This window comes from Pogonomyrmex barbatus, unplaced genomic scaffold, assembly GCF_055798465.1.
Source record: "Pogonomyrmex barbatus isolate J1 unplaced genomic scaffold, ASM5579846v1 scaffold7, whole genome shotgun sequence".
NCBI lineage: Eukaryota > Metazoa > Arthropoda > Insecta > Hymenoptera > Formicidae > Pogonomyrmex > Pogonomyrmex barbatus.
Genome location: NW_028297171.1, coordinates 354512 through 380522, shown reverse-complemented (window position 1 = coordinate 380522; position 26011 = coordinate 354512). Strand labels below are relative to the sequence as shown.

Here is a 26011-nt window from a genome sequence, read left to right as displayed (position 1 = left end):
ATCCTATAAACATTGAGCTACAAATCCACCTTAGTCAAATTATGTATTTCAATTGTATAAAAGATTTGATATACCACTATTTTGAAAAAATAAAACCCAAGTGGTAGTATCTTTAATTTAAAATTAATAAAAAAAAATTATATGTAAAATTATATGTAAAATTATATCTTTCTATCCATTCAAGACTTTCTATTTTCTTATTATCTTTTCCATTCTTTTTTAACTCAAATAGTAGTAATTATTTAGAATATTAAAATATTATTACATCACAAAATTGCTTTACTCAACCTACATTTTTATCACAAAGAATTAAAAAATAACAGTACATAGCAAATGATAAAGTTTTATTTAAATAAAAAAAATTTTTATGTAAAAACACTTGGCGTTGCCCAAACCTTTAAAAAGAACACGAATAAGTGAATATATATGTACACACACACACACACACACACACACACACACACACACACACACACACACACACACACACGCACACGCACACACACACACACACACACACACACACACACACACACACATTTAACTGAATATTTTATTAATTATTTCTTTTTTATCATCATTCATTTCCTTAATGTGATTGATTATGTGATATTATTCTTTACATTCATTAATTTATGACTTTTCAAGTTTTAAAATAAACTAATTTTTTAGTAATTTTTTATATATTTTTTTTTTATTTTTTAAAAGAATTTTTTTATAAGAAAGAAATAATTAATAAAATATTCAGTTTAATTAAAGATTAAATAGAAACAGAAAATAAATGTATAAGATTACAATATACGGTTGCGCGGAATATTTAAGGAGGCGCGCGACCACCCACCGACACTCCCGTCCGCCGTCGAGTCACTGCGTGAAAACGCATCTCGAACGCATAGGACATTTTCGACTGCAAGATCTGCGACTCCGCAAGGTTCGTTCCGTTCCTTGACTGCAAGGTCCACTCCAATCCTTGACTGCAAGGTCCGCTCTTCGACCAAAAGATCCTTCCGACCGCAAGATCCCAGTTTCGGGAAATCTCTTCCGGGTTCAAGAAGAAACGATCGAAAGGTCATATTCAAGCAGCAAACGCTCCAGCGACTGGGATCCAACAGTCCGCCGGATTAGCCAGCCGATCCGGCCAGGAAAGTGACGTCATGCACATCATCTTCAGCATCATCGTCATCATCTATCTCCTCTTCCTCGTCGATTTCATCATCGGCTAGTTCCAGCTCCTTCTCCTCATTGTCTTTCTCATCTATCATTTCCAAGAGACGAAGGGTTATCTCTGAGGACAAATTCGTCTCCGAGCGAGCAAATACACGATCACCTCCACAGCATCTCGACTGCCCACCTACACCAGGGAAGCATCTAGAGATCCGCTATCTCTTGCAGGAGCTATAGGAAATGGCCCCTCAGGTTCCGGCGTGGAGACTAATCCCGCTATCGGGATCCCTGTTGCAACACCATTCTGCGATCACCGACTAGTGGACTAAGAGATGCAAACGAAGAACAACCCGATGAATCGAGGCAAGGAACAAGGCAGGGGACAAGGAACTAAACAGCGCAGAAAGGAGCGATAAGCACTCCTCTTCCCACTTAGCAAGAGCTAATGTCCTCTCGCACCCATCAGGCCCCTAGTGGGCCACAAATTCTCCCGCAAGGGAACAATCTCTCAGGTCGCAAGACCCTCTCGGCTGCAAAGCCTACAATCGCAAGACCTTCTCAGTTGCAAAGCCTACGGTCGCAAGACTTTCTCGGTTGCAAAGTCCTCGGTCGCGAGACCGTGTTCGACAGTGATTTCTCATCTGCAAGACACTCACATATTCACATGCGAGCACACGTACAGATAATACACACAACGCGGATAATCACTCGCGGACATATCTCGAATGACATATCTTTATAATCGACCTTATAAATATATTTGTAAATATAACGAACTAAGCGCTGAACCGTATCCTTCCTTTAATTTTCTATCCTCTATGATAAAATTTGGTGTAATTAATTAAGTAATTAATTAATTAATTATGGTATTCTCTCACTGGATAGACAATGGCGACGACGCAATATTTTCGCGACCGCGGGGAACGCTTTCCCGCGAAAGTTTCTTCGAGCCAGCTCCGCGCGATCCCTCGGGTTCGCGAACGAAATCGACTTTACAAGTGGAATGTTCGCCTCACCAAACGGCAACTCCTTTTTCTCGATCTTCCCTTTCTTCTTGTGGCTTATGATAGCTGGCTCCTACGTCCACTTACACAAGCTTCGCGGAAGCACGCACGGAAAAGTGATTCGCCCTCGCGAACTCTCGCGACACCGTGGTGGTCAACATCCCCTCTCTGCGTATCGATCAGCGCCACGGTGCGATCAGCCGCTAGATCCTTTATTTTTCGGCGCGGATTTTAGATAGCCCGCGTTCTGCTAACCTCGCGGGAGATTCGAAGGCAGCGAGCCTTTTCGCCGAGTCGGCGACTTCCGAGGATCCTTCATCGATCCTTCCGGTAAGAGGTGGCTGTCTCTCCCAGCTCAAGTACTCGTCCTCGTACTCTTCGGCTCGCCTTCGTTTGTGCGGGGTCTCCTCGCTATTTCGCGAGGAGTGGCGCCTCCTCTTTTGCTCGCTCTTCGATCCCCGCGTTGTCTGGGTCAGTCCTCTCGACTCTTGAAAATGTCGTTCTATAATATGGGAACCAGTATGCAAAGAGGAAGTAATTCGGCAATTACTTAGGACGATCCGACCTGATAATTTCTTGCACCCGATGGCGGTATGTCCAGTCGTCGTTGATCGTCATGGCGGGCGGTGATACACAAATCTAGCGGCAGCCGTCAATGTCGCCGCTTTAATTTAGTATTGCGGAAGTTAAACTCGAAGCGACAGTAAAGAAGAAAAAGAAAATTCGCGCAATTGCGCACGCAGTTCGCGTTGCCCATAGCTCGCCTGCGCTCTCGCCCTTCTAACGGGTGAACGCAGGAACCAAAAATGCTCCGAATTGACCCAGCTAAATCTTATGACCAGCGACCTCAGGGCGTTATGTCACAGTACATATCTTTGCACTTAAGAGTTTTCCTATTTAAATCTAAATGTTATATCATGTATCTAATATTATGTCACAATCTTATTAAATTCAAATAGTAATAAATATTAAATTAATAGTAATATAAGTAATTTAATATAAATATTAAATTAATAGTAAAATAATAAATTCTAATACTCAATCCTAATATATAGGATAAATTCGAGTATTATGGCCATACGGAAAAGATGGTTATAAGCTGTAATTTCTCCAATAATTATTAAATAGTGCATTCTTGTAATCATTCTCAAAAAGAATCAATATTTATAATAGTTTATGTGCGTATACTATACGAAATAACAATAATGTGAATATTATATAATATTTTTACTTTCGACTCCCTGCAAAATTTTGCACATGTTCATTAAAAGTTGTTATAATATTACATAAATTATAGTTAAACTGTCAACGTAATCAACGTTACATACATGATAAAGGTACGTAAATTGTAATGTGACCTATAATATGTATTTTCATTTTCATTATTTATTTATAAAAACTATGATTATCTTTCCCTCACAATTTGGGTAAGATAGCCCACTTTTTTCAAGATAAGTTAGCCAACACAGTCAACATACAATTAATATGTAACATCACAAGACAAAAGTCGACTGCTTACGTACCACTCAGTCACATTGTTTTTGTAACAGTGTTTTTATCTGAAATTATTGTGAATAATGTGCAATAAAAGTAAGTATTAGAGTTTTTCATTTTGATTTTGTTATAGTTTCAGTAAATATCGCGATATTTATTTCATAAGTGAGGTTATGAGGTTAGAATTTTGTTGTTCAATTGCCCGACATTGCATCGCACTTTCTGAGTTTCTGTAGGAAGAATTTAACAATATTTATCACACAACAAGTGATACAGTAATTTAATTTCTTATTTAGAACTGTTTTTTTAGTATTGATTAATAGATGCTAACCTCGCCACATTCAGAAAAGTAGTTTTCTTTGAACGATTTATTCTTTTTATAGCAATATGTTATTTTGAATAAGTAATTTGAAATATTATTTTCATATTTTCATATTGTACTCATAAAAATTTATATTAAGTTTTATTAAAATCAATAAGAGTATGTATCAAGAATTTACTGTAATATTAAATATTTTAATATTTTGTTATATAAATAATGACGTATTGGTATTTGGTTTTTAAAGATGCCAAATAAAAGTAGGAATTCAGAGCATATGCGAGGTAAATGGTCGCAGGATCAATTAACTGCTGCTCTAGAAGTCATTCAAAAAGGCACTTCTATACATCAAGCAAGCATTAAATGAAAATAATATTCCCTATACGTCAAGCAAGCATTAATGAAAATAATATTCCCAGAAAAACTCTTGAAAGATTTAAATCTGGTAATGTAATAAAGAATAGAATAGGCCTTATCTGCACGTAGAAAGAAGAATGAAGAAAGGATATTGCGGCATATTAAAATAATGCAAAAGCATAGTTTTTCGTTTACTCGAGATGATTTTCGTACACTGGCTTATAACTTTACCAATCAGCTTAAAATTAAACACAGATTTAATAATGATACTGAAAAAGCTGATATGACTAGCTTTATTCATTTTTATCTAGACATCCTGATATTTCTGTACGCAAATCAAAAAGTCTCTTGCCAGAAGTCTTTGTATGAATAGACAAAAAGTAAACGAATATTTTAAACTTTTGCGTGAAATTCTTGAACAAAATGGGTTGCTTAATAAGCCAAGTTCTATTTATAATATGGATGAAACTGGCTTACAATTAAATAATCGTCCTGGTCATGTTATCGTTGAAAAAGGCTCAAAATCTGTTTTTTCCATAACATCTGGAGAAAAAGGAGAAACAATAACAGTAATAACTTATAATGCAAAGGGTACATTTCTTCCTTCAGCTTGTATAATGAAAGGCAAAAATAAAAAACAGAATTCGAAAATAGCATGCTTCCAGAATCTGTTGTTTACATGTCTGAAAAATCAATTTATATAAACACTACATTATTTTTTGACTGGCTTAGAATGCACTTTCTTCCCTAAAAGCCAGCAGGAACTGTAGCTTTGATACTTTTTTTCATTGATTCTTCTCATTGCAATTCTATTGAAATGCTTGAATTCGCGCAGTCTGAAGACATTTTATTAATTTGTCTTCCCAGTCATACCACACATTATTTACAATCTCTAGATCGTGCTATTTTTAAATCAGTAAAAAATAATTATTTTAATGCTGCTTCTAAATGGTTAAAAAATCATCCTGGCCGAAAACTTACACGATTACAATTTGGAGGACTATTAAATGAGACCTAGAGTAAATCAGCAACACCAGCAAGCGCTATTTCAGGATTTAGAATTATCGGAATTTATCCTTTTAATCCTGATGCAATTCCTGACTATGCGTTTGTTAACTCTGTTAACTCTGATGATAATATATCAAATCCTACTCCAGCGAGATCAATTTCTCCGTTGCTTACAGTTTCTTTGGAAAATGAATGTAATGAAGTTGAAGTTAACAGAGTTAATTCCACAATACAGGATATACAAAATATTGATATTATTGATTTTAAACTTGATATTGTTAACCAAAATGTACAATCTGTTATTGTTTCTCCTACAAAAATTTTTAATGAAACTTCTCCAGTACCATCTATAACAAAAAATCTTACATTAAAACGTCAAAATGATGAAATTGTTCATTTAACGTCTTCTGAAAACATAAAAAAATTGAAATTAAAAAATGCGCCCAAAACTATTAAAAAAACTGTTAGAAAACCGTCTAAGGAAACTTAGAAAAAGCCAATTCACACTAAGTTGTTCTAAAATTGTTCTAAAGTTGTTCCAAGCAATAGCTGTTCTAAACAAAAAATTAAATTACACATCTGATAATAATTTATCAAATATATGTGTTGGATGTGACGAGGAATATGAATTCAATAAAAAAAGTAGATTAGATTCAATGTATTCGGTGCAAGCGGTGGCTGCATGAAATGTGTACATCATTTGTCGATGTTTGCCAAAAGTGCCAAAAAATCATATCAAACATCAAGTAATATATACATACATTGTTTTTTTTAATTATAGAAATCTGTTTAGTTTCTTTAGTTTAAAAAAAATATTAATCTTTACATTACTATTGCAATATCAAATTTTAATTTTTATTACTATTTTAATGTTAGATTAATTATGTTATTGTTCAATATTATTATATATTTATAATTATAATTAAATTAATTTATAATTATATATATTTGTAATAATATATGAAATTATAAGTTTCATTTATCATTTTATAAAATATCAGATGCATTTTTAACATAAAACGTGTATGGCCAACTGTCCGTTATAAATCTTTAAAATATATCTTTAAAAGTCAGATCCAGGCCAATGCATACGTTATAATATTTTGGCAATATTAAATTTCTATTAAGTGCTTTCTCCTTAATTTCGATAATATTACTTAAGCTTTAGTGAAATGATATACCAAACATTATTTAAAAATAACAAAAATAAAAATATGTTTTTTTGCATTTTAAAACTGTGGTCATCTTACCCGAGTTTATCATTTACATAAAAGATTTGATATCAAAAAAGTGGCGCCAAGTTATAGTCCTATTATTTCGAAAGTTAAATGTACAATTACTTTTAAAAAATGTAAATCAATGATTCATATCTTTGTATTCTCATTCAAGTCTTCTTATTCTAAAATCCAAGGTGCAAACAGTAGCTTTAATTCTTTTTCAAAATTATGATATAAAATTGCGTTTAACCTAATTTAATTCTGATAATGAAAATGATACGTATCTAACATAAGTGATAGTAGCTTTCATCTTAGTATGTATATATAATATTTCGGCATATTCATCTGTAAAGAATTTTTAAATACATGTATATTTGAATTGAATGCAAAATTTAATTACAAAGAATTAAAAAGGTAATAATACAAAATGAAAAAAATTTAATTTAAATAAAAAAATTTTTATGTAAAAAAACTTGGCGCTGGATAAAAAAAATAAAATAACTTAAACTAATAATATATATAATAATAACATTAAAATAATAAGAACACAATTTCTTGCACATGATATATGTCCTCATATTACTTTATAACAAATAAACTTAATCTTATATAAATCTTACATTAATCTTATATTGCTCGAACAATATACACATGGTCATTTTTATTGTATACATATATATATATATATATATATATATATATATATAATATATCTATATATATGTACACACACACACACACACACACACACACACACACACACACACACACACACACACACACACACACACACACACACACACACACACACACACACACACTTATTCGTATTCTTTTTATATTTAGAAGTCTGAGCAGCGCCAAGTGTTTTTACATAAAAATTTTTTTTATTTAAATAAAATTTTATCATTTATTTTGTACTGTTACTCTTTAATTCTTTGTGATAAAAACTTAGATTGAGTACAGCAATTTTATGATATAATAATATTTTAAAGCTAAATAATTACTACCACTTGAGTTAAAAAAGAGAGTCTTGAATGGGTAAAAAGATATACATATCAATTGGTTTTTATTATTTTTAAATTAAAGATACTACCGTTTGGATTTTATTTTTTAAAAATAATGGTATATCAAATCTTTTATGTAAATATATAAGTTAGCTAAGGTGGACTTGTAGCTTAATATTTATAGGATTATAACTTGGCACCAGTTATCGAATTTTTTATACAAATAATAATGATGACGTTTCTTAAAGTAGAAATTTACGAATCGGACTTTGTGTAGCAATATCCCCGCTCGTAAGGCACGTATGTCCTTTTATTTGACATCCTTTTTTACCTTTTTTTAAAAAAGTAATTTTGTAATGATATCATGCGTTTTGTTAAGTTAGAGATACATACAATACAATTACATGATTAATAAAAAAACTGATATAAATTTATGAATAAACAAAGTAAAAACAAAATTTTGTCAAAATTATATAATAAAAAATAATTAAAACAATAAAAATATAAAAAAAATTATGCAAATTAATAATTACAGTGAAAAATGGGAATAAAATACTCAAAGAATAATATTATCGTCAATGTTTGCGATATGAAATAGTTAAATGAAAGCATATTTCAATAGCTTGTTATTAGAATAAAGTCTTGTTGATAACTAATAGAATTTGGAAAATAAGCCGGAAAATAACCAGTCAAATATACAAAAAAAAACAACATATAAACAACATATAGGATAAATATACATGAAAAATATCAAGATTAAAAGTTATTATTAGATAAATCGGAAATCAATGGAAGATTTAACAAGAAATTCGATATCTTTGGATTGATTTTTATGTTTTTAATGTTACGTTTTCAATTGTTTTTATGTTATTATTTGCAAAAATGAATTTCTTGTTATAATTGGTTTCAAAGGTAAAAATTTTTGTGTTTTTTTAATCGAAAGTATAATTAAAATTTAAAGTGTGTTTAATAACAACTAAATATCTCGAAGAATCCAATTTTCTATTCATGCCTGTTAATCCTTGTTTCAAATTTTCTTTTTGTTTATCTCACATAAAAGGCATCATAATCTTTGCAATAACTTTTGTATTATTATTCCATCAATAAGTTTTTATCTTTACGTACCTTAATGAAAAACTTGTAAATTATACGTTATATGAAAAATTGTTACATAGGAAGTTGGAGAATTTCGAGGGGATTATTATATAATATATATATTTTTTTAATGGAGACGTTTTAGAAATTTTAAAGAAATTTCAACTTCGTTTCGTTAAATGAAATATTATATTTTTTATATTACGAAAAATATGTCTAATTTTATAAAAAATATATTACTAGCTTTAATTTAATCTAATCGATAATGATATATATATATATATATATATATATATATGTATAAATAATATAATTTGATAAGTTTGATCCTAAATTAATATAAAGTTCATAATTGGGACGGCCAATATCTTATTTCATTGAAAATATTTAATTATAAAAAATAAATGAAATATCAATATAAATTAAAAAATATAATTAGGAAGTACGTATATATTTTATACAAATGCGTATATATTTTATTTGATATTTCTAATTTCAAGAATTTTTTATCGAAATGCATATAACATATTGGAATATTATATAGATATATGACAATAAAAAGGATCAAAAATCTAAAAACTAAATTGAATATTTCTATATTCTCATACAAATCGAAATTATCGTATTACATTTTTTATGTGAAATAAATGGAATCAGCACGTTAAATCAAAAAGAGATGTTAATAAGAGTGAAATTAAAGAATAATGAAAAATTGATCAAATTACTATATTATTATCGCTTATAAATAGCAAAATATCAAAACATATAAATTCCATTTCGCTATGCATCGAGTTACTATATTTTAGATTACACGTACTATTATCTTCGCCAGCTAGGAACAGGAAGTTCACTCGGCTGCTCACCCACCTGGTCTTTCCGCTCAATGCGTATACTATCAAACTTGCTTCTTCTGTTATTCTTATATCCGTAATATATAAATATATTTTGTTTAAGATTTAAACTTATCAAATTATATTATTTATACATATATATATATATATATATATATATATATATATATATATATCATTATCGATTAGATTAAATTAAAGCTAGTAATATATTTTTTATAAAATTAGACATATTTTTCGTAATATAAAAAATATAATATTTCATTTAACGAAACGAAGTTGAAATTTCTTTAAAATTTCTAAAACGTCTCCATTAAAAAAATATATATATTATATAATAATCCCCTCGAAATTCTCCAACTTCCTATGTAACAATTTTTCATATAACGTATAATTTACAAGTTTTTCATTAAGGTACGTAAAGATAAAAACTTATTGATGGAATAATAATACAAAAGTTATTGCAAAGATTATGATGCCTTTTATGTGAGATAAACAAAAAGAAAATTTGAAACAAGGATTAACAGGCATGAATAGAAAATTGGATTCTTCGAGATATTTAGTTGTTATTAAACACACTTTAAATTTTAATTATACTTTCGATTAAAAAAACACAAAAATTTTTACCTTTGAAACCAATTATAACAAGAAATTCATTTTTGCAAATAATAACATAAAAACAATTGAAAACATAACATTAAAAACATAAAAATCAATCCAAAGATATCGAATTTCTTGTTAAATCTTCCATTGATTTCCGATTTATCTAATAATAACTTTTAATCTTGATATTTTTCATGTATATTTATCCTATATGTTGTTTATATGTTGTTTTTTTTTGTATATTTGACTGGTTATTTTCCGGCTTATTTTCCAAATTCTATTAGTTATCAACAAGACTTTATTCTAATAACAAGCTATTGAAATATGCTTTCATTTAACTATTTCATATCGCAAACATTGACGATAATATTATTCTTTGAGTATTTTATTCCCATTTTTCACTGTAATTATTAATTTGCATAATTTTTTTTATATTTTTATTGTTTTAATTATTTTTTATTATATAATTTTGACAAAATTTTGTTTTTACTTTGTTTATTCATAAATTTATATCAGTTTTTTTATTAATCATGTAATTGTATTGTATGTATCTCTAACTTAACAAAACGCATGATATCATTACAAAATTACTTTTTTAAAAAAAGGTAAAAAAGGATGTCAAATAAAAGGACATACGTGCCTTACGAGCGGGGATATTGCTACACAAAGTCCGATTCGTAAATTTCTACTTTAAGAAACGTCATCATTATTATTTGTATAAAAAATTCGATAACTGGTGCCAAGTTATAATCCTATAAATATTAAGCTACAAGTCCACCTTAGCTAACTTATATATTTACATAAAAGATTTGATATACCATTATTTTTAAAAAATAAAATCCAAACGGTAGTATCTTTAATTTAAAAATAATAAAAACCAATTGATATGTATATCTTTTTACCCATTCAAGACTCTCTTTTTTAACTCAAGTGGTAGTAATTATTTAGCTTTAAAATATTATTATATCATAAAATTGCTGTACTCAATCTAAGTTTTTATCACAAAGAATTAAAGAGTAACAGTACAAAATAAATGATAAAATTTTATTTAAATAAAAAAAATTTTTATGTAAAAACACTTGGCGCTGCTCAGACTTCTAAATATAAAAAGAATACGAATAAGTGTGTGTGTGTGTGTGTGTGTGTGTGTGTGTGTGTGTGTGTGTGTGTGTGTGTGTGTGTGTGTGTGTGTATACATATATATAGATATATTATATATATATATATATATATATATATATATATATATATATAGATATATTATATATATATACATATATATATATATATATATACACTATATTATACTATATTATATATATATACACTATAAAATTACCTTTTTTTTAAAAAAAGGTAAAAAAGGGGTGTCAAGTATAGTGGATATTGCCAACTCAAATGATTGTTTAAAATTTATATAAAAGATTTGATATCAATAATTGGCGCCAAGTTATAGTCTTACAAACATGAAGCTACAAGTCCATTTTAGTCAAATTATATATTTCAATCGTATAAAAGATTTGATAAACCACTGTTTTAAAAAAATAAAACTCAAGTAGTAGTTTCTTTAATTTAAAAATAATAAAAACCAAATTATATGTATATCTTTCTATCCATTAAAAACTTCTTTTTACCCAACTACTACTTTTAATCCAAGTGGTAGTAATTATTTAGCTTTAAAATATTTTTATATATAATATTTTATCACAAAATTGTTTTATTCAATTTACGTTTTTATTACAAAGAATTATAAAGTAACAGTATAAAATAAATGATAAAATTTTATTTAAATAAAAAAAATTTTTATGTAAAAACACTTGGCGCTGCTTAGAGCAAATGAAAATGCAAAACTAATAATGAGATTATTTGAATGTTACAAATAAAGGCAAAATTTATTATTTAATATTATTAAATTATAATTACACACACACACACACACACACACCACACACACACACACACACACACACACACACACACACACACACACACACACACACACACACACACACACACACACACATTACATGAGATTTTTCGCATTTCCTTTTTCTATGAAGAAAGATTATACGAAATAATTGTACGATTAGTCTATCATTATCTTCGTAATCTTCTGAATATTTCGAGAACTTATTTAAGTTTATAGCCGCGAGACAAATAAAGAAATACGTAATATTGTCTGCAAGTCTGAGAAAATGTGCCCTGTAATCACATAATGTTTCATCTATGAATAGTACAATTTCGTCGAAGTCGTAGATTGAATCTGGAATCCAAAGGTAGTAGTCCGTAACTATTAAAATATGCCTTCTCCATGCTTATCTATGTACAAAGCAATCCAGTATTATCCAGAACGATCGTGATTTTCGGTGTTCGCGACGATGGCCGTCGACTTCGTTCACATCCTTGGGATTCTATCGGCAGGATACACACCCGCATGTCCAACACTGAGATGATGCAGCGCTCGTAAGATTTCGAGCGAATTCATCTTCCGCAGAGAGAAATGATGTTTGAGTTATTTCCTATCTCGTCGGTGTCGGTGTTATATTTTTATCTTCTTGCGAGGATTGTACGGTAGAAGCTCCCTTTTTTTCATGCGTGAGTTTCGATAGATCTTCTTTTTCCGCTTTTATTTGTTCGCACCTCGCTTGTTCTGTTTCTAATCTCTTATTTCTCCACGTAAGAAGATTCGGAAAATTTTATTTTATCGTAAAAACTCCGCTTTCTGTATCGCTGTCATCGAAGCTTTCATTGGGAAAAGAATTATCGCTTAGAATTAAAGAATTTTTAGGAAAGAATTATTGCTTATGTTATAGTTATTTCCCTTCTTGCGATTGCATCCAGTATCTCAATTTGCATGCATTGCGTAACGCGCAATGAAATTTGTCGGAATTTCTATGAAACCCGTGATGACTGCAGCGTAATTCATGCTCTTCGCCTTCCAACAAGTTTTTGAATGCAAAAGAGATTCCTTCTAAATTATATACGTTCTCGCGAGTGTTTTGCAAATAATATACCTTCTCTCGGCCTGTGTATATGTAATGTGCAATTTTACGTAGTTCATGAAATGTTAGGAATTGGTTGTTCCATCAAACCATTCGATTCCGTGGAAGTTTCGAGAGTCAGTTATTTTCTCGTCTATATTTTTCGGATAATTCGACAAATAGATATAGAGGCATCATAATACAATGGCTTATGAATACTTCGTTAACAGTGACAACTGCCACTTCCATCGGTATAAACTTCCCCTTAGTGTCGCGGAAACCTTGTATAACTATATCCATGATGCATAGATTGCACTTTCAATCTCTTTTGCCTGAAGTGATGACATTCACATCTAAAACAAAACTGCGGCTATTTTTCCTTATGCTTTCAGAGAAATAGAAATGAAAAGTAGATAATGGTGAGGGGGAAAGTTTCGAGTATATTTTATCCACTAAAATCAACGATAATTTGATGCGATGAATCGATTTCTAACACATTATTGACCTCTGCGTAAACGATATAATTAATCGTTGCGGTAATAGCTTTTTCAAATCGCACCTCTAATTTGATAATTTGATGCGATGAATCGATTTCTAATACGTTATCGAACTCTGAGTAAACGATATAATTAATCGTTGCGGTAATAGCTTTTTCAAGTCGCATCTCGAATCATAAATTTCCATTTTTGACAAGATTCCAATGTCCTGCGCAATTTGCCGATAGATCGAAAACGAAAAGCATGAAATCTTTAGCATAATCTTTTCTGCTTATAGAATTCCTCTCGTTTAAAAAATGGATGCCGGTTCCGGAGAAGCGGGTGTTATAATCCTCGATGTAGAGCTGATCTTTTGAGAAATTTGGTTACAGTGATTTGCTCGGAATTTGCACGCCATTGGCATATAACGAGAAGAAATTTATACCCTAATTTTTTTAATTAAATGAATTTCTATCTTAGCTTTCTCTTCTTTAGCTTTCTATCACCGTTAAACACTTTGTTATCGACAAATCCGACTATTACGCGCTTGGAAGTTACCAGAGTATCGCGAGTTATCAATCAATTCTCCTACCATTCCGGCGAAATATGAATGTTTTAACTTCCCATTCGCGTCAGAGGATAGTTGGTTGTTTTATTCAACATTTTCGCATGGTCAAGTAACACTCCAGGACTTATTTTTGTTCTTCTTACGAGCAAACTAGCATCCAGAGTGTATTTTTGAGTTGCCTTCCATGAGACAAAACGCATCTTTCGAACGAGTCTCATTCTAACCTCTACTCCGTTAATTAAAAATTTATCCTGACGTTAAAAACGTTGCAATGAAGATGACCTATTAGATTTAACAAACGTTCTCCTTGGATGTACCGGGCGCATCTCACGAGAGCTTGATTTCCGATTCTGATAGCATGTCCATATAATCGTCCATATAACCGGGTTCGTCCGTGTCCCGTGTAGACAAGAAGTCAGATGGGAAGTTTTTACCGGTGAAGAATAATTTAACAATACTTCGATGTACGCGCTGCACGGGTAGGCATTGTTTGGGGATGATACGAGTTTTTGATTGAAATCGATCTGGTCACGTTATCTGGTTGAACATCGAATGTAGTAAATGATTCACAGGGCCTACTTTGTTTCCCCCTCCTCGTCCTGCCGATATTCCAGGATGGATAAACTTTTCACTCATATGCGAAGGCTTAGCATGGTATGCGTGAGATCTATATAATCTTCTCTGTGTCCGGATACGATGAATTCTATAGATGCGTCGTCCGTGAGCGAGGTTATCGATTTGTACTAAATCCATTGTGAACTCTCGATACTGGTTTGAGTAGGAGATAAACTGAAAAGATCAAGTTCGCTCTTTAAATACTCTCTCGAGTAAGTATGAAGAAAGGATATATCTCTCTCATTTACGATTCGCACTCACGTCGGTTAAGGGGGCTTTCACCTTTGTCGGCTTCAAAAAATCAATTTTTTTTTGCTTATTTTTATTCCTACATATGTGTAGAATATTTCTGTAAAAGGATTTTTTAAAATTCGCAATATTAACGGAGCTACGAGCTGAAATACATAAGGGCGCACGGGCTATCCAAGCGCTCGCCAGCGCAGCAGCACTTGTAAATGCTATTCAGGTCACTATTCAGAGAAAACCGGTAGATGTTGATTTCTATCAGTCCAAAAAGAACCTTAGTATTACCTTCTATATACTAAATAGTTTAGGAGCAGGTAGAAAGCCGTTAGAACTGCTTGAACCTTGTTCTTTGTCGTGCATAGTCGTGCATTGTCGTCAGTTAATTAAACGTGTTCTCAAAATGTTCCACGATAAGAAAACTTCTAAAACTAGTAGTACTCGACCTGGAAAAAAAGGAAAGAAACAGCGATTCTACGGGAATCAACATTCAAGTGAAAACGAAAAGTGGAGTTTGCCAGTACATCGGCAAAAAAACTGCAAACGTCTGATCATGACGTGCGAGTGGATGTGCTGCAAAGTTATTGTATTATTAGTTTTCTATCGATTTTTCCCAAATTAACTGAAATACTGGAGTGCAAAATATGCAAAAAAGAAGTTCGTTTTAGTAAGGCTGGAGAAATGGGATTAGGATTTAAATTGCGCCGAAACATGTCTTTTCTGGTGCAAAAATTATATCTGTCGCAGCATTTTTGGCAACCTGTACGTTCAATGACGGATTTAAAAGTTTATTGCTAATATTGAACATATTGGGAATCCGTATTGGACTAATAGCAAAGCTATGTGCCGACGAAAAGGACAGACAACGCGTGAGGCAGGCAAATCGTCGCACGTCAAATTCTTCACAAGAAGCCAGAACAGCTCGGCGATTGGAGAAACTGGCAGAAAACGATTTCTTTGAAAAAGCAGAGGGACTATTATATGGACCTGATATTGCAGATTAACCGTAAGTGCGCTGAAATTTGTGTTATATATGAAAAAAGTCAAACTAAAACTTTAACTCGTTTTTCTCGAAACCATGTTTTTCGAGCTGGCGTCCGTGATAACTAAGAAACTAATAAAGATAATCAAATGCGGTTTTTTTTTCTTAATCCTAACACTTTTGCGCATGAACCAGCGCGCATGGCGTGAACCAGGATTAAATTTTTACAACAAAAATTTGATTTGTTATAGACAAAAATGTAACAGATTTTTCGGACAAAAATTAAAATTTTTTTTTAAACTGCCGTATTTTTTATAAATTTCATGCAATTGGCTTCATTCTGGTTCACGCCATAGCGAGACTCATATAATTAATAAAAATTTTTGGATTTTTTGTTTCAGATAATTTGGAGAGGCTGAATCACGGACGCCATGGAGGCGTGTTTTTCCGATGACTCCCCTATTTCAATCATCATTTGGAGGAATTAAAATGCATTTTTTTATAAATAAAAAATATTTTTTTGTCATGTAAATGTTAAACAATTTCTTAAAAAAAACCGCATATCTCTATGTATAACAGATTTTCTTTAAAAAATTCGTAAAAATAGGCTAATTTTATGGCCGGCAAAGGTGAAAGCCCCCTTAAGCGAATATATCAGATACGGTGCGCTTTTTCCCGCTATTTCGTCGATGTTTCATCATCTTTTTAGTTTTGCGGTTGCTTTCCTCCTCGATGATTTTTTTTCGTCTTTTTTTACGCTAATTTTTTTTTTTACCGACTTGTCTGCGTTTACGAACCGAGCTTCTCCCGAATTTACCGATGCGTGCGTCGTGCCCTCTGAAGGGAAAGTGAGCCACTTGTATTTTCGCGGATGTTTTATATCCCGACCCCTTCATTAAGTTACTTACATTTTCTCTGGTTTTTCTCTTGAAATTTCCATCCAATTCCTTGAGTCGCGTTTTGACTGCTTCCTTGAACGGAGTATTGTTTTCAACACTCTCTATCACGTCAACTCGAGCGCATAAAGCTTCTTTCCCGACTGCGCGCATTCCCATGCTTAGATAAGAAAGTACTCTTCTAAATAATCCTCCGAGGAAATTTCCGATCCTATGACTATGTTGATAGAATCGATGAAAATTCGAGGAATTCCTCTTCTACTGCCACCATCATCATCACCACTGTTCTGCATTTTGTAATACTTGTCATATTCCATTGGTATTGTTTTTTTCTCGAAGCTTCGTGGACTTTCCTCCGTAAATAGTAATTAACGAACATGTCTAAAGTCGCTATACGACGACGTATACGGCGTATATGGTATTTTTCCTCCAAGATGGTCTTTTATATCTATATTTCAATTTTATGGAATTTTTTTGTCGCAATGTATATTGCATATATGAGTATATTGCAGAGTGGAGAAATATTTTACTAGATTCGTTCCGTAAGCGTAATTATATATTGACTGGAACGATTCGAAGAAGCGGACTTCGCATATCGCCAATTATATAAAGCTCGCAGCTATCGCAACAAACGTACATTTTATCGGGGATATGGCGTCACAAGCTACAAAGTTCTCCACCGAAATATAACACCTCTCTAACTCCTCCTCCGGCGGTAAAACCGAGTTGAGTGAAAAATGGAGTTAAACCATCGAAATAAAGTAACCTATGGTGAAATAATCGAGATTCCCTGGTATCGATTCTCCCAATAGTTGAAAAACATTAGCTGGCAGATTTATATAATGAACGAGAGTACAGTTTTTGACACATTTGATGTTTATGAAGACGCTACCACCAGAGCTTTGATAAGATCCTCTTTATTTTCATAAACACCTGAAGGTATTTCTGTTTCTTTCACCATAAACTTATCATCATTCTTCTCATCCTCTTCGTTCTTCAAATCGACAAATCTAATCTTATTATTGTTTCGACGTACGTGAAAAAGACTGGAGGGAAATTGAATCTCGCTAAGCGCGACTTCCCATTTTTTGAAATACATCGTAAGGTAATTGCGTGATGAAAGAAGCGCATGTACTTCTCGAAAAATACTTCATACTGCTATTGCTCGGAAGAAGATGAAAAAATGCTTCTTTTTCATCTCGGAGAAAAGTTAAACTCGAAGTGGGAATCCAACTGTCGAATTTATTGGGATATCCTCGCCAACTAACTAACAACTATTTATTAGCTCCACGTCCTCTGCTCTTTATCACGCGCTCGACGATAAACTCTTTTTCGACCAAGTTTTTATTGACTTATGCTAATTATTGTTCATAAAAAAATCCTATGGATGTGTTCATCTGATAAATCGCACAATTCGTACACACGCGTGGTCTTCGCTAATGGACAACGCGACAAACTCGAAAAATTTCTTCGGTCCACCGCGCTTTGTATTCTTTCTCGAAAATGGCTTTTGCTCTACTGACACGAGATCGTTAATAACGAATTTAGCCTTTCGTTCTACTACCGTTGTCCCTTTCTTTCTCCCCCTACGCTCCATATTTTCGCGTGCGATATAAACACTTTCTCTCGTAATGGTCGCCGGTTGCATCTTGGATTGATGAGTGTGATTGTAAGCGCGCACGATATCTTGCAACACTTCGATATAACGCCGCGTACTTTTATGCGTAACATAGCGTCACATTCGCTCCTTCAACGTTCTATTGAAGCATTCAACGACGGCAACTTTGATGTCCGGATTGCGAGCTACTCGATAACATATGTCTCCTTCTTTCAAAAGATCTTGCAACGGTCGCGCGACCTTGTCGGTTTGTAAGTACACGGATATTCATCCATCGCTTCTCGAGAGAATGTTTTGGAAGGTCCTTATCATGAAACTACTCGTTTTCTCTCACAACGATTCTACCCATGCGAATTTACTAAGTATACTAGCTGCCAAAAATTCCTTCCTCCTTAAGTTAGTAGCGTTCAGAATATACTCAATTATATCGCATTTAGATATTCATATATCATGTTAAGTTCGACAACGTTGCCTCGTGCCGCTTGTCAAAATCAGTTAGAGTGAAATATTAAATGTAAATATTTACCCGATTGATTATTTGTTTAATTAGCTAATATTATTTTTTTCTCGAGAAGCTGTCATTCTGATCGATTTTGACAAGCGGCAAGAGGCAATATTATCGAATTTAACATAATGTATGAATACTTAGATGCGATATAACTGGCTATATTCTGCCTAAAACGCTACTAACTTAAGGGGGAAGGCATTTTTGGTCTCTAGTATATGTCGATAATCACTAGCAGATAAGAAAATCCCTCCTTGTAACTTTTTAGATTATGAAGCTTGATCAAATCGACCTCCAACAGATCATCGATATTTGTCACGTTGTAACATAATCGTGGGAATTTTCGTCTCGACGGACAGTGCAACGTGTACGCGTCTTGCGATTCGAGCCAACGAGCTACTTCTTTACGTGAGAAATTCAGTTTAGCGGCACGCATCAGATTTTCCGTTGCTGAACATTAAGCGTAATGCGCCGGATCGTAGTACAAATTTTCAAGCTCTGTCATTCCAGTGCGATTCATTCGAGTAAACGCCTTTTTCTCGCCGGTGGAGAATCTTTTACGAAGTTTAGAGACGATTCATTTTTATGAAAACAAGGCGAATAAAAGGGCATAATTGTTTGCTCTTCTTCAATCTTGCGCTTATCTTCCCTTATCTGACGTATCTTCGCTGTAAGTTTTCTCGGCTTTCTCATGGAACTCGTGATAATAATGTCTGGACAAATGTCGTTGATAACAATTCCGTATTTCCCAGTACAGTCGGGGTGTTTGTCGTGCGCAGTAATTTCACAAACTCTTCCTACTTTCACGGTTTTTCTTTCGCGTATCGCATCGTTTATCAGGTCCATGATATTCGAATCTTTCTCCGTTCGCTACTACAGAGAAAATACTGTAGTGCTATATTATGTGTTTCGTCGAGGAGTGAAGTTTTGCCCGGTGTTCGTGATTCACGTATCGATTCTGCAACACTCCTCTTCTGCTTATCGGTTGTTCTCATCCGCCGAATTCTCTTCCCTTTGGGACTTCGCAACAAAATGGAAATATCACCAAAATACTTTATACAATTTCCATTTCTCATTTACGTCGCGCGGAATGGGGGAACTAAGAATTCTACTCATATCCGAATCAAACCGTGATAAAATTGTTTCGTTCCAACGTTCAACGATTTTTCTCGCGGACGATTTTACTGTCGATGTCGTTCCCTTCTTCATCGCGTGGAAATTACATGCGCGCGACTGATCGGCACAAATGACAGTAAGATGCTTTTATACGCTATCTCTGATAGATTTACGCGGTACGTAATGCATCGTATCCTCAGGAAATATGCACGTTCGAAATCTAAATTCTGGAGTCGATTATTTCAGATCTAACAATAAATAGCCGTGGGGTTGAGACGTGGCGTCGTACGAAAAACTTCTTCGAGAAACTTTAAATCATCGGGATAGACTTGCCGCGCAAGATGTTGAATTTGCGCATGATCCCGCAGGTTTTTGAAAACCACAAAATAATTCGCGTTCAAAGATATATCGCGCTGTCCGCGTCCTTGATGAAAGAGGTTTTGCGAGATGAGAATCATGCTGAGATTCTTATGATAACTTCCTTTGGTAAACAGATCCACGATCGCTTCGTTCGAGGACGATTCCCTTATAAGATCGTCAATTATTATTAATTTCGGACGGGTTGGATCATTAGAATAATCTTCTGGACGTAGCAATTCCTCGTGAAATTTGATCGCGGAATCTCGAGTTTATTGAAACTACTGATAAGCATCCTGCCACTCGGGGTAATAAAACAAAATTCTTTCAAAACGTACATCAGCCATTTCGAATAAATGACGGGGAAATTTCTTCACAAAGCTCGTTTTCCTACATCCCGTGGGACCGCACATGATCGACGTTCACGGATGTTCCAGCGCACATCCATTTCGCGAAATATCCGATTCGCATCTGTGCGCGATTTCATAAAGGGTAGCGAGGGTTGTGAGGGGATAAGCTTATTCCCGCGTCCGGGACTACGGCGAAGATGCTCGTACCAGTGTTCCCCTCGCGAAAGGGTAGCGAGAAACACCACAAGCAGGGATGAGCTGATTTACTCCGCGGTGTGAGCAAGTTTATTCGTGAAGATGCTAACACCGGCAAAACATTGTTATAAGCTAGCCGTATAGTTTGCATTAAAAATTAAAGATAAAATTATTTATTTTTCTTAAATATGAAATAGTTTTATGTGAAATGAAATCTTGTAAAACTTATTTTTTTCTATAAAAAGGTGTCATTTTTATAAAAAAGCGGGGCATAGAGTACGCAAAGGAAAGAAATTAAACAGATCAAATTTTTTCTTAAATGTAAAATACTTTATTTTTAAAAATAGGTGGAAAGGAGTTAGAGGAAAAACATGTTTTAAGAAATATATTTCTTATATTTATTCAAGTACAAATCAAATAAATATAAACTTTATAAAAATAAAACGTAACTTCTTAATTTTAAATTACAATATTTTACTACTTAAAATATAAATTAATATTAACATATGTAGTTTACATTATTCTCAATTCGTTCTATCAAAAAGTATATTTTTACAAAATTCTTACAATTTTTTGACTAAGTGGAAAACTCGAATATTTAAGAAAGAACAAAACGGGAAAATTTAATCACATAACTGTATGGAAGCGAATAACGATTATTAATAAATTTACGTTTCAGCAAGACTGGCGCACATGTCTTTGTTTCATCTCGCGTGACAATTTCGTGAAATGCTGTGCGTCGAATTGTACTGAAATGTAGATTTATCGAAGGACCTTCATAAATCAAGGAGCTTCATCTCTTATTCTTTCCTTTTTTATTAACATATTCTTAATATTATTAAAATTTATTAATTTATTATTTGAAGAATTTAAATTAATATCTTTAATTTTATACGTTTCATATGTGCGACGGAGTACGAACAATATACGCGTAGAATTTCGGACTATCGGAAACAAACGAGTCGATGTAGCAGTCGTAGCTCTCGAGTTTGTTCGTCATATGGCCCAGGAAATTCTCTATACGGTTCATACTTGTCCGGATCGCCTGTACTATATGTATATATATATATATATATATATATATACACACACACACACACACACACACACACACACACACACACACACACACACACACACACACACAAATCCATATCCTAATAAAACCCGCGTATCTAATAATTCTAAGTAATTATACAATTTTAAACGTGCTTGTGTCGTATGCCGCAATCACGACGTTCGTAAGCGGTGAAGGCACCATCGCCTCTTTTCGGAGTTATCAGGAAACATATATTATCTCGTCGTTTACAGGTAATATATGTTTCGTGTTAGCTCGTGCTCAGGACTCGTGAAAGTCATAAATTGGCTGTGAGATTTCACGATTTCGGTACTCGGCAAATTGGATCGTAGGTCACATTTCCCCCAAAATGAATTTAAACAGAGTTTCGCGAACGAATGTACATCGGGATTCCGATATTACGCCTATCGAGCGTGATACCCTCGATTTCTTCATATTCCCGAAGGTAATACTCCTTAGCATCATCATCATCGTCGCCGTTTTCTCCACATTCGCTCGGCCATCGACTTGCTCCTTGCTTTAATTGTAAGAAAGTATTAATATATTCAGTAAACAGACCGCCTTGACGAGTATCGGGTTCGTATCGCGCAATTTTATATTGCCAAAACTCATTCATGTGCGTCGCAAGATAATTCTTCTTGATGATTTTATGTAATTTATAAGACACCCAAGTACCCTCGAATTCTCGATCCGTCGGGCTTTCGTGAGTACACTCAGTTTGTGAAAATGTCTCGCAACAATACATAACGCAAACAATAATTTGTACTCGTACGCGATACGGTAATACCGGATGAAAGAGATCACACGGTGGGAACACTTTACATTGCACGAGACCTTCGACCGAGTTAAAATTATAATTTGATGATATTCCAATTAACGAAGAACACTCTTGTTCGACATAAATGTTAGGATGGCTAATCGAGAAAATACCAGTTTTCAATACAAACGGATATAGAGAATACACGTCGACATAACATATTTTTTCTGTACCCGAAACTTCGTATCGCGTGACGGTATTTTCTGTGCGTCCACCATAAAACACATCGTGAGAGTTAAGTTAAGTTAGAGAGTTAAGAGGAGTGTTTTTTTTATCAACGGATGATTTTTAAGAAAATTTTGCATTTCCCTATTATTCGAAATTTTTCGGTCGAAAGAGTACTCCCATTTCTCAATCACGTGATATCTGCGTTTACGAAGACGCCATGATATCATGAATGTCCATTCGTAGCGTACGTCAATCGTATCTCCGCGATTCGCGGCCGAAAGGTCTACCACGATTCGCCTTAAAACACGAAGGGCACCTATGTCAAAAACAAACGTGAAATTGCAACACATTGCGCTGGCATCTTATTTTCCGTCCCCACTTTCATAGTATCGACGAGCGTGCCATCGATTTTATATTCACGATTCTCGTCCCACAGATAATGGGATGTCCGAGTTCACACTCCATCCATATCAACTACTGCAGAGCTTTGTGTGGAGCGTATCCTGTTTGGACACAAAATTATTGGACACGACTTGATTGACACGACCGATTGGACATTGTATGACTGGACACTATATTATTGGACACTGCACGATTAGACACATTATTAGACATCAAGATGGACATCAAATTATTGATGACATCGCAAAATTAATAGCGTTATTCATTGAGTAAATTTGGAGGTCTATAATTGTTTGATTCCACATGGGTTTACGACTTTCCACATAAAATGAATTTTCACAAGGTTGAAAACGATAGAGTGGATTTCGCAAAACTCTTGTGGAAACTTTATGTGAAAAGTCGTAAACTCATGTGAAATTGAATAATTATAAATCTCATTTTGCCCCAAAAGCATGAGGAGGAGAGGGATAGAGGGATTTCACAAAACTCTTGTGGAAATTCACTTTGGTGTTCAATAATGCAGTGTCCAATAATGCGGTGTCCAATAATATGGTGTCCAATTCTACGGTGTCTAATCGTGCGTGTTCAATCGAATCGTGTCCAATAGTTCCGTGTCCAAAGGGAGGTTACGCTGATTGCCTGTCGACGTTTCTGTATCCGAGGAATGACTTCTATTTCTTCCTCACGCAAAAAATTTTTACGAAAACTCTCATGCACGTGGAACTGATAGTCGTGCATTCTTCAAACGGACACACGTTTCCGCGTTTTAAAAATATTTTTCTAAAAGCCATGCACGTGTGTCGAAGGATATCTACATCATTTCAATAATATCGGATAATTTCACGCTGAAAGTCGAAAATATAATTTTCACGAATCATTTCCGCATGCCACGCGAGGAACTTTTCACGTTCTTCCGATGACATGTGTTCGGGAGAATAATATTTGACATCGGGAATTGGTCCTATATATGATTGATTATCGATATAGATTAAATAAGTGTGGAAAACAGCCTTTATTCGACGCTCAGACCAAAGGTCATAGGTAAACGCATTGGCATATAATTAATACTATCAATAAATTTTGTATGCTCATCATTAAGATAATTTTTGTTCCGTTCAAAATTATACGCAGTTCATGGGTGCTCTCCGGTCTTTCTACTAAATGTTTTAAGTAAATTGTGCGTTGAACACTTTCACATTATGCGTAATACAAATAATTTATTTGAAACATTTTGTCGTTCGCGTTGTGAAATCGATAAATTGTTTTACGAGATCGAGACGAAATACGAACTCGCGCACTCCGCACCGTCGGCAACGCACCGTCATGTCGTCTTCGTTTGCACACGCTTCGCAAATTTGTTGCGCAACACAAAGAGTTAGCACGTGAATCCTCACGTTTTCGGTACCTACAAGCGTCTCGTTTTGCCGAGTTTCAAAATTATAAAATATAAATGCGACACGACCATTTACTCGCTCATTCATCACCATTATCATTTTCATTTTCACATGATTTTCATTTTTCTGCTCGCATTACCATTGTACTTGTACTCTGACATCAGCTTTACGAGCGAGAGTTCGCAAACATAAATAATTCGAAGGTTGTAACGAACGACATGTTTTACAAAAGATCGTGTCGCATTTATGTTCCGTATTTGTGCGTATAAATCGCTCACAATTCCTACAAATTTTAATAGAATTACATATGCTCAGGTGAGATTTCCCTTTATACGATTTTTCCGTCCGATGACGCTCGAAACAATTATCGAAAAACGTATGGTTACACGCTTCGCACCTAATTATTTCCGCACTAATTTATGCAGGGAGGCGATGCGTGACAACGTGAGCATTTTTTCGCGTAACAATGTCCCCTATCGTTTCGAAAGCCCGTGTTGCATGCTTTGTAATAACCACCATGCGAACCGACTGCGGCTCTTAAATTTAGTATTAGGTTATAATGACACGAATCCTCGTAATACATTATATTTAATGTATTACGAAGGTTCGTGTCCGAGGTTGACGAGCAACGCACGATTATCGTACTTCGATTTCTCGCCTCGGTCGAAACTATTAAAATTATAAATTACTATCGCGATATTTTCGGCAGTGAGAAACCGTTGAAAACGCTTGATGTTATTATATGTCCACAACCCTCCTCGGTAATTATGATACCCAGGCTCCTTGTTAACTCGATCGCTAACTCGCGCTGTAACGAGGAACTCGTGTATCTCACGGATTCTCACCTCTCAACTCCTGCAACTCCTTCGTGCACAGAGTACCACGTTTGCAGTGAATCCGCGCTACTATGAGGGAGCGAAAAAGACACAAATTGTTGGAATTTTTTATTTGCAAAATTGAACGTTTCGCGACGTCTTCACCCGTTAATTTATTCTCGAAAGATGCCTCGAAAGATGCCGCAAAAACGCGTATGGTGAAATCTATCGCGTCCTGCCCCAAAGATGCCGCAAAAACGCGTATGGTGAAATCTATCGCGATATCGAAACCTCCGGCGCTTTGCGCTACCAAACT

At 33.9% G+C, this 26011-nt stretch overlaps 1 protein-coding gene and 1 long non-coding RNA gene across 10 annotated transcripts in view; one reads left to right on the top strand and one right to left on the bottom strand.

Annotated features, from left to right (window-relative positions):
- The window catches only part of LOC105432862 (uncharacterized), a 552262-nt gene that overhangs the window by 397366 nt on the left and 128885 nt on the right, over positions 1 to 26011 (bottom strand). The gene's annotated exons all lie outside the window — the stretch shown is intronic.
- LOC148934810 (uncharacterized) lies at positions 13583 to 16596 on the top strand. Its single transcript, XR_016140930.1, has 2 exons — positions 13583 to 16008; positions 16386 to 16596. It is a non-coding gene; the product is annotated as an uncharacterized LOC148934810 (long non-coding RNA).